The sequence below is a fragment of the Staurois parvus genome, unplaced genomic scaffold, assembly GCF_062004578.1.
Source record: "Staurois parvus isolate SC_StPar_1 unplaced genomic scaffold, SC_StPar_1.0 ptg000551l, whole genome shotgun sequence".
NCBI lineage: Eukaryota > Metazoa > Chordata > Amphibia > Anura > Ranidae > Staurois > Staurois parvus.
The window spans coordinates 684,124-694,558 of NW_028318347.1; the positions used below are offsets into that span (position 1 = coordinate 684,124).

The 10,435-nt window shown below is 49.1% G+C and overlaps 1 protein-coding gene across 1 annotated transcript in view; it reads right to left on the reverse strand.

Moving 5' to 3' along the window:
• LOC149451032 (uncharacterized) overlaps positions 1-10,153 on the reverse strand; it is a 34,814-nt gene extending 24,661 nt beyond the window's left edge. Inside the window, exon 1 of the mRNA XM_089691141.1 lies at positions 10,041-10,153. The gene's annotated coding sequence lies outside the window, so the exon portion shown is untranslated. The remainder of the gene's footprint in view (positions 1-10,040) is intronic.
• Between the last annotated feature and the right edge of the window lie 282 nt (positions 10,154-10,435).

The following is a 10,435-nucleotide window of genomic DNA, read 5'->3' on the forward strand; positions in this document are numbered from 1 at the left end:
AGGAGGCACTATAGGGGCCCATGGCAGATTAGGGGCCTGGCAGCAGCTATGGGAGGCCCGTAATCTGCCAGCACCCTATGTCAATAAAATGGAACACACCAGCAGTGTGTGAGGAGACCTGAAAGTGGCACATGGCAGAGTGTGGCGATGGAGACAGCAGCAATGGGAGGCCGTACAGGGACCCATGAGAGACTCTGGACTTCGCAGCAGCATGAGGAGGCGGTATAGGGGCCCATGGCAGATTAGGGGCCTGGCAGCAGCTATGGGAGGCCCGTAATCTGCCAGCACCCTATGTCAAAAAAATTGAACACACCAGCAGTGTGTGAGGATACCTGAAAGTGGCACATGGCAGAGTGTGGCGATGGAGACAGCAGCAATGGGAGGCCGTACAGGGACCCATGAGAGACTCTGGACTTCGCAGCAGCATGAGGAGGCGGTATAGGGGCCCATGGCAGATTAGGGGCCTGGCAGCAGCTATGGGAGGCCCGTAATCTGCCAGAACCCTATGTCAAAAAATTGAACACACCAGCAGTGTGTGAGGAGACCTGAAAGTGGCACATGGCAGAGTGTGGCGATGGAGACAACCCACCGACTGTTTTGCTCGCTGCCAAGCTGCCACCCTCTTCTCCTGATGATGCGGAAGCAATAGCCTGATGACGACGAGGCTGCCAAGTGCGAACAGCCTCATCATCATCAATTAGGGTCTCCGCCTCACTACTAGCCCCCTCGGCTGCGTGTGGGTCAGGAGACAGACCTGTCTCTAGACCGGCTACCGAGCCACTCTCCTCGCCAATACTTCTTCGCCTGGCTGCTGAAGAGGCGGATGTCTCCCCCCGTTCCTGACCGCCCTCTGTTAGCTCTTCCTCACTGTACTGGATGACACCGGGAGCACTGGCCTCTGGCTGCGAATAGTGCTGCCTCGACCCCTTCCTCTGCTGCCACGTCTGCTCGCTCCTAAAACATTGCCTCCTCTGCCACTCCTCTGCATGTTGTCTGACATACTCTTTAATTAAACGATTCTGTGTCCCTGAGTAACAATTCTGTGTCTGTCCCTGAGTAACAATTCTGTGTCCCTGAGTAACGTTTCTGTGGCCCTCAGTAATAATTCTGTGTCCCTCAGTAACAATTCTGTGGCCCTCAGTAACAATTCTGTGGCCCTCAGTAACAATTCTGTGGCCCTCAGTAACAATTCTGTGGCCCTCAGTAACAATTCTGTGGCCCTCAGTAACAATTCTGTGGCCCTCAGTAACAATTCTGTGGCCCTCAGTAACAATTCTGTGGCCCTCAGTAACAATTCTGTGTCTGTCCCTCAGTAACAATTCTGTGTCTGTCCCTGAGTAACAATTCTGTGTCCCTGAGTAACGTTTCTGTGGCCCTGAGTAACGTTTCTGTGGCCCTAAGTAACAATTCTGTGGCACTCAATAACAATTCTGTGTCCCTGAGTAACGTTTCTGTGGCCCTAAGTAACAATTCTGTGTCCCTGAGTAACAATTCTGTGTCCCTGAGTAACAATTCTGTGGCCCTCAGTAACAATTCTGTGGCCCTCAGTAACAATTCTGTGGCCCTCAGTAACAATTCTGTGGCCCTCAGTAACAATTCTGTGGCCCTCAGTAACAATTCTGTGGCCCTCAGTAACAATTCTGTGGCCCTCAGTAACAGTTCTGTGGCCCTCAGTAACAGTTCTGTGGCCCTCAGTAACAATTCTGTGGCCCTCAGTAACAATTCTGTGGCCCTCAGTAACAATTCTGTGGCCCTCAGTAACAATTCTGTGGCCCTCAGTAACAATTCTGTGGCCCTCAGTAACAGTTCTGTGGCCCTCAGTAACAATTCTGTGGCCCTCAGTAACAATTCTGTGTCTGTCCCTCAGTAACAATTCTGTGGCCCTCAGTAACAATTCTGTGGCCCTCAGTAACAATTCTGTGGCCCTCAGTAACAATTCTGTGGCCCTCAGTAACAATTCTGTGGCCCTCAGTAACAATTCTGTGGCCCTCAGTAACAGTTCTGTGGCCCTCAGTAACAATTCTGTGGCCCTCAGTAACAATTCTGTGTCTGTCCCTCAGTAACAATTCTGTGTCCCTCAGTAACAATTCTGTGTCCCTCAGTAACAATTCTGTGTCCCTCAGTAACAATTCTGTGTCCCTGAGTAACAATTCTGTGTCTGTCCCTCAGTAACAATTCTGTGTCTGTCCCTCAGTAACAATTCTGTGTCCCTGAGTAACGTTTCTGTGTCCCTGAGTAACGTTTCTGTGGCCCTAAGTAACAATTCTGTGGCCCTCAGTAACAATTCTGTGGCCCTGAGTAACGTTTCTGTGGCCCTAAGTAACAATTCTGTGTCCCTCAGTAACAATTCTGTGTCCCTCAGTAACAATTCTGTGTCCCTCAGTAACAATTCTGTGTCCCTCAGTAACAATTCTGTGTCCCTCAGTAACAATTCTGTGTCTGTCCCTCAGTAACAATTCTGTGTCTGTCCCTCAGTAACAATTCTGTGTCTGTCCCTCAGTAACAATTCTGTGTCTGTCCCTCAGTAACAATTCTGTGGCCCTGAGTAACGTTTCTGTGGCCCTGAGTAACGTTTCTGTGGCCCTGAGTAACGTTTCTGTGGCCCTGAGTAACAATTCTGTGGCCCTGAGTAACGTTTCTGTGGCCCTAAGTAACAATTCTGTGTCCCTCAGTAACAATTCTGTGTCCCTCAGTAACAATTCTGTGTCCCTCAGTAACAATTCTGTGTCTGTCCCTCAGTAACAATTCTGTGTCTGTCCCTCAGTAACAATTCTGTGTCTGTCCCTCAGTAACAATTCTGTGTCTGTCCCTCAGTAACAATTCTGTGTCTGTCCCTCAGTAACAATTCTGTGGCCCTGAGTAACGTTTCTGTGGCCCTGAGTAACGTTTCTGTGGCCCTGAGTAACAATTCTGTGGCCCTGAGTAACAATTCTGTGGCCCTGAGTAACAATTCTGTGGCCCTGAGTAACAATTCTGTGGCCTCAGTAACAATTCTGTGGCCCTCAGTAACAATTCTGTGGCCCTCAGTAACAATTCTGTGGCCCTCAGTAACAATTCTGTGGCCCTCAGTAACAATTCTGTGGCCCTCAGTAACAATTCTGTGTCTGTCCCTCAGTAACAATTCTGTGTCCCTCAGTAAGAATTCTGTGTCCCTCAGTAACAATTCTGTGTCCCTCAGTAACAATTCTGTGTCCCTCAGTAACAATTCTGTGTCCCTCAGTAACAATTCTGTGTCTGTCCCTCAGTAACGTTTCTGTGGCCCTGAGTAACGTTTCTGTGGCCCTCAGTAACGTTTCTGTGGCCCTGAGTAACGTTTCTGTGGCCCTGAGTAACGTTTCTGTGGCCCTGAGTAACGTTTCTGTGGCCCTGAGTAACAATTCTGTGGCCCTGAGTAACGTTTCTGTGGCCCTAAGTAACAATTCTGTGTCCCTCAGTAACAATTCTGTGTCCCTCAGTAACAATTCTGTGTCTGTCCCTCAGTAACAATTCTGTGTCTGTCCCTCAGTAACAATTCTGTGTCTGTCCCTCAGTAACAATTCTGTGTCTGTCCCTCAGTAACAATTCTGTGTCTGTCCCTCAGTAACAATTCTGTGTCTGTCCCTCAGTAACAATTCTGTGGCCCTGAGTAACGTTTCTGTGGCCCTGAGTAACGTTTCTGTGGCCCTGAGTAACAATTCTGTGGCCCTGAGTAACAATTCTGTGGCCCTGAGTAACAATTCTGTGGCCCTGAGTAACAATTCTGTGGCCTCAGTAACAATTCTGTGGCCCTCAGTAACAATTCTGTGGCCCTCAGTAACAATTCTGTGGCCCTCAGTAACAATTCTGTGGCCCTCAGTAACAATTCTGTGGCCCTCAGTAACAATTCTGTGTCTGTCCCTCAGTAACAATTCTGTGTCCCTCAGTAAGAATTCTGTGTCCCTCAGTAACAATTCTGTGTCCCTCAGTAACAATTCTGTGTCCCTCAGTAACAATTCTGTGTCCCTCAGTAACAATTCTGTGTCTGTCCCTCAGTAACGTTTCTGTGGCCCTGAGTAACGTTTCTGTGGCCCTCAGTAACGTTTCTGTGGCCCTCAGTAACGTTTCTGTGGCCCTCAGTAACGTTTCTGTGGCCCTCAGTAACGTTTCTGTGGCCCTCAGTAACGTTTCTGTGGCCCTCAGTAACGTTTCTGTGGCCCTCAGTAACAATTCTGTGGCCCTCAGTAACAATTCTGTGGCCCTCAGTAACAATTCTGTGGCCTCAGTAACAATTCTGTGGCCCTCAGTAACAATTCTGTGGCCCTCAGTAACAATTCTGTGGCCCTCAGTAACAATTCTGTGTCTGTCCCTGAGTAACAATTCTGTGGCCCTAAGTAACGGTTCTGTGGCCCTCAGTACCAATTCTGTGTCCCTCAGTAACAATTCTGTGTCTGTCCCTCAGTAACAATTCTGTGGCCCTAAGTAACGGTTCTGTGGCCCTCAGTAACAATTCTGTGTCCCTGAGTAACTATTCTGTGTCCCTGAGTAACGGTTCTGTGGCCCTCAGTAACAATTCTGTGTCCCTCAGTAACAATTCTGTGTCTGTCCCTGAGTAACAATTCTGTGTCCCTGAGTAACGTTTCTGTGGCCCTAAGTAACGGTTCTGTGGCCCTCAGTAACAATTCTGTGGCCCTCAGTAACAATTCTGTGTCTGTCCGAGTAACAATTCTGTGGCCCTAAGTAACGGTTCTGTGGCCCTCAGTAACAATTCTGTGTCCCTGAGTAACAATTCTGTGGCCCTAAGTAACAGTTCTGTGGCCCTAAGTAACAGTTCTGTGGCCCTCAGTAACAATTATGTGTCCCTGAGTAACGTTTTTGTGGCCCTAAGTACCGTTTCTGTGGCCCTCAGTAACAATTCTGTGTCTGTCCCTGAGTAACAATTCTGTGGCCCTAACTAACGTTTATGTGGCCCTAAGTAACAGTTCTGTGGCCCTCAGTAACAATTCTGTGTCCCTGAGTAACGTTTCTGTGGCCCTCAGTAACAATTCTGTGGCCCTCAGTAACAATTCTGTCTGTCCCTGAGTAACAATTCTGTGGCCCTAACTAACGTTTCTGTGGCCCTAAGTAACGATTCTGTGGCCCTCAGTAACAATTCTGTGTCCCTAAGTAACGTTTCTCTGTCCCTAAGTAACGTTTCTGTGGCCATAACTCTGTCCCTAATACAGAGCAGTCTGCCTCTCTTGAATGACTGGAGGCAAATGGAGAATTCTAAAATGGCCGCCATTTATAGCTCGACCATTACACAGTGCTGGCTGGCTGCTGATTGGCTAATGCGATCACATGTCAATAATGAATGCATTATGGGTCAGCGCGCCTTCTCAGACATCCCCGCTCCGTCACCGCACATGTCGCCGCCATTTTACGAAAATTTTCCAATATTCGAAACGAATTCCACTTCGCCTACTTCGATTCGCTCATCTCTAATTATGATCTGACCAGGGGCTTAAATGAATGCAAGCTTTCCTAGAGTTAGCCAGCAGAATGGGGGAGCAATAGATATAATCTAGTCTAGCATAAGAGTCATGTGGGTGGGAGTAAAATGAATAATCTCTAGCTCCTACATTATGTGCCCTCCAGGAGTCTACCAGTTGAAGTGTGTCTAATTTTTTGGTAAGGGATTTTGGGAAGGCTTGGGAGGATGGTGAGGATGAGCTTTGGTCTAAACGGGGGTAAACTACCAAATAAAATCACCTCCCACCAATAAACGAGGGGATAGAAACCTATCAAGAATTTTGAAATAAACGGGAAAAGAAGGATGCTTGCGCCGAATTTGGTGCATAGACATTAGCGATCTTGAGTTCACGACCCGAGGGGGTGCCTTTAAAAATGATAAATCTGCTCTCACGGTCACGTGCCCGAGGGTTTTTTTACTACAAACACATGGGAATAACATCCCGTGCCCTGTTCGTCCCGGGGAACTCCGGTAAGTACCTGCTGACCTACTAGGTCCCCAATTAGGACACGCAGGGCCTGCACCCTTTCCCGATCCTTGGGAAGGTGGGTTACCAGATACCTGGCGGGGGGACTGAAGTTGAACTCTAACCTGTACCCCTTCTTGATCAAGTCGAAGATGTACAGTTTAGAGAAGATTGAAGCCTACTGAGGGAGAAAGGTCCCCAGTCTTCTTTCCATTGGGACGTTCAAGTCATTGAGATGAGACTTGGTGGGTCTTGAGGAGGATTGAATAAGATTCCTCCTCTTCCCCTATTCCTGTGCCCTGTCCAATGTTTCTTAGGCTGAACCTCCTTAGCCTGCTGGGCCTGTGTTTTTTGACAAAAAACCCTACTAGAGTAAAACCTTTTCTTAATCTCTGGGAATGTCCTCTTGTTATGGGCCGTACATTCCAGAGCCTCCTCGAGACCTGGACCAAAAAGATTATCGCCAATAAAGGGTAAGGCACAAAGGTGCAGTTTGAATGCTGAGTTCCCTGCCCAGGTTTTTAACCAAAATGCCCTTTTAGCTGAATTCACTAGGGCAGAAGTTCAAGCCGCTAGCTTAACTGAGAAAAAGGGTTTCCTCTCGGGGCTTTCCCATTCATGCCTAATGGTATCAACCAGGGAACTATGGACTGGAAAGACACTAGTCTTTCTAGAATGCAAACCTTGATACATGAGGTCATGCTTAGATAGGCAAACATCCTCCTCCTCGATCTCTAAGGTTTTGTAGATAGCTTTAATGAGGTCGTCCACATCTTCCAGGGGCAATTTGTTCCTGGAACCACTGGAGGAGCAATCTTCACCGTCCTCCTCTTATGAGCCTGAATCTACCCGGGACCTACGATCCTTCTCCGGGTCCTCCTCCCCTTTTAATGCATCTGCTACCTCCAAACCCACCGATTGGGTCCAAGGATCCAGTGGCGGCTGCATTTTTCCAACAGGGATCTAAAGGATTGAAATGTAGACAACATGTCATCCTTAATGGAGGTGAGCACTTTATGGCAGGCTGTAAATGACTTATCCTTAATTAGCCTAGCCACACAATTGCAGCATAAGGGTTTTTCCCAAGCTGAACCCAATTTAGCTGCACAAACTGCACACTTCTTCTTGGGGGTCTGACTCTGCACCTTGTCCTGGACTTTAACCTACAATAAGCAAGAAAAAACATAATACAGAAAATAATCAGCCCAGGGCCCCTCATACAAAAACAACTGTGCTGGGGGAACAAGAAAAGGAAGTGTGCCCACCAGGGTCAGCAAGAGGGATCAGAGTCCCCAAGCTTACCTTAGAGGAGCCAGTGCTTGAAGGAGCAGGGTATGCCTGAGAAGTGCCAGCGCCTTCCATCCATCCCTCTTGGTGTAGAGCCACAGGCTCTGCTGAGTCTGTACACCAGACTGGATGCCTAACCAGATGCTAGTGTCGCTATGGAGACTGGAACCACGAGTCTCATGCGCCAGTCGACGACGTCACAGCAGCCGGAACTTCCGGTTCCTGGACAGCACCCAGAAGTTGCAGCTACTCACGCGCCTGCTTGGCAGTCACTCTGCCCCACTGTGCATCGGATGCTGAAGCCCCCCCTACACGGGAAGGAGAATGACAGGTATCAAAGATCCTGGACCCCCCAGGAAACCCCCGATGGTCATCATCGACTGAGGCATGGAAAGATATCAGGAGCGCAGCCCCACTCCCCCTGAAGGGATCACGTCAGGCAGGAGGAAGTAAGACAGACCAGGAGCCACCAGCAACCTCTAGGGCCCAGGACTTCGACAATCAGTTCCTAGATGACTGCACCCATCCTTCCGGAGGAAACACTAAAAACTCAGGAGGGAGGCCTGGTGGTCCGCCATTTATAGAACTGTGCTTACGTGTTTCCTGTCCCAGAGGGAGGAGTTCTGTCTCAGGAAGGCTGTCCTGGAGGACGTTTGGAGAAATGAACATTAGAATGACTGAGAGACAAAAGCCAGAAATAGATCAGTGGCTGCATGCACGCCTCATTGTTAGGCTGCAGGTAGAGAGGCAGAGATGAGGCAGGATTTATCATGAAATACAAATTAAAGTGTATTATTATCAAAACAGCCAAGAATATTTCACAAGGTCTGAAAAGTATGTAAGTCATCGAGTTATTCCCCAATTTAAGAAGAAGAGCATAACTGCAGGTAGTAAATGCAAGAGAGAAGCTGCAGATGATACGATGGAGGGTAGTATGTACAGGAGAGGAGTGTGGGGGGTGTGACAGTGATCGGTATGTACAGGAGAGGAGTGTGGAGGTATGACAGTGATCGGTACGTACAGGAGAGCAGTATGGGGTGTGTGACAGTGATGGTTATGTACCGGAGAGGAGTACGGAGGTGTGACAGTGATGGGTATGTACCAGAGAGGAGTACGGAGGTGTGACAGTGATGGGTATGTACAGGAGAGGAGTACGGAGGTGTGACAGTGATGGGTATGTACCGGAGAGGAGTACGGAGGTGTGACAGTGATGGGTATGTACCGGAGAGGAGTACGGAGGTGTGACAGCGATGGGTATGTACCGGAGAGGAGTACGGAGGTGTGACAGCGATGGGTATGTACAGGAGAGGAGTACGGAGGTATGACAGCGATGGGTATGTACAGGAGAGGAGTACGGAGGTATGACAGCGATGGGTATGTACAGGAGAGGAGTACGGAGGTATGACAGCGATGGGTATGTACAGGAGAGGAGTACGGAGGTATGACAGCGATGGGTATGTACAGGAGAGGAGTACGGAGGTATGACAGCGATGGGTATGTACAGGAGAGGAGTACGGAGGTATGACAGCGATGGGTATGTACAGGAGAGGAGTACGGAGGTATGACAGCGATGGGTATGTACAGGAGAGGAGTACGGAGGTATGACAGCGATGGGTATGTACAGGAGAGGAGTACGGAGGTATGACAGCGATGGGTATGTACAGGAGAGGAGTACGGAGGTATGACAGCGATGGGTATGTACAGGAGAGGAGTACGGAGGTATGACAGCGATGGGTATGTACAGGAGAGGAGTACGGAGGTATGACAGCGATGGGTATGTACAGGAGAGGAGTACGGAGGTATGACAGCGATGGGTATGTACAGGAGAGGAGTACGGAGGTATGACAGTGATGGGTATGTACAGGAGAGGAGTGTGGAGGTATGACAGCGATGGGTACGTACAGGAGAGGAGTACGGAGGTATGACAGCGATGGGTATGTACAGGAGAGGAGTACGGAGGTATGACAGCGATGGGTATGTACAGGAGAGGAGTACGGAGGTATGACAGTGATGGGTATGTACAGGAGAGGAGTACGGAGGTATGACAGTGATGGGTATGTACAGGAGAGGAGTACGGAGGTATGACAGTGATGGGTATGTACAGGAGAGGAGTACGGAGGTATGACCGTTCCCAGGGAGGAGTATCTCAGGAAGGGTCTATACTCCACCATAACTCTGGTTCTCGGAGTGTCAGGTCCCAGCGGGTTCTCCTGGTGTCTCTCCTGTTATTCTGTCTCGGACACATCAGAGGAACATGGTGGGAGATCGGCCTGAATGTCCTTCCTAGGAGGGAATACCGGAGCCATTCTGAGGCCCATTTAATGGCCGGCAATCAGGAGGAAACCAACACTGAGAAGTAGATGCTGAGATATATACAGCACGGGGCAGCACAGTGGCTGAGTGGTTAGCACTTCCACCTGGCAGTACTCGGGTTGTTGGTTCAAATCCCAACCATGGCACCACCTGCCTGGAGTTTGCATGTTCTCCCTGTGCCTGCGTGGGTTTCCTCCGGGTACTCCTGTTTCCTCCCACACTACAAAGACATGCTGGGAGGTGAATTGTCTCCTGGTTAAGTTGTCCCTAGTATGTGTATGTATGAATGTGAGTTAGGGCCCTTAGATTGTACGCTCCTCGGGGGCGGGGACTGATGGGAATGTACAATATAGATGTAAACTGACGGCGCTATATAAGTACCTGAAATAAATAATAATAATACACCCAGATCATCGATGACGAGGAGGAAGGTTCCTCACAGATGATTGGTCCTTCTATAGCAGGGACAGGAGCCAGGACCAGGAATAGGAGATCCACCTGACTTACCCGTGTGCTCTGACATGGAGAAGATCCCATGCTGGCCCTATGGTGGCCGTGTGTTCAGGATGGAGACCGACAATCACAGGATCGTCTGGAAGCCGATCTAAAATGGCTGAAAGGAGGAAAGTGTTCCCGGGACAGGAAGTGACAGACAGGAAGTGACAGACAAGAAGTGACACCAGACAGGAAGTGACTCCAGAGAGATTTATACAGAGGCTGCAGTATGGAGAGCAGACACTAGATGGTGCTGGTCCAAAAAAAAAAGCTGAATAGCATAAAACAACAGAGAAAATAACCTGAAAAGCAAAAGACGATGGCGGCTCGTAAACTTCCTATTTATCACCTTGACGTCATTGTCCCACTCTACAGGTTACATCACATCACGTGACTTCCTCAGGAGT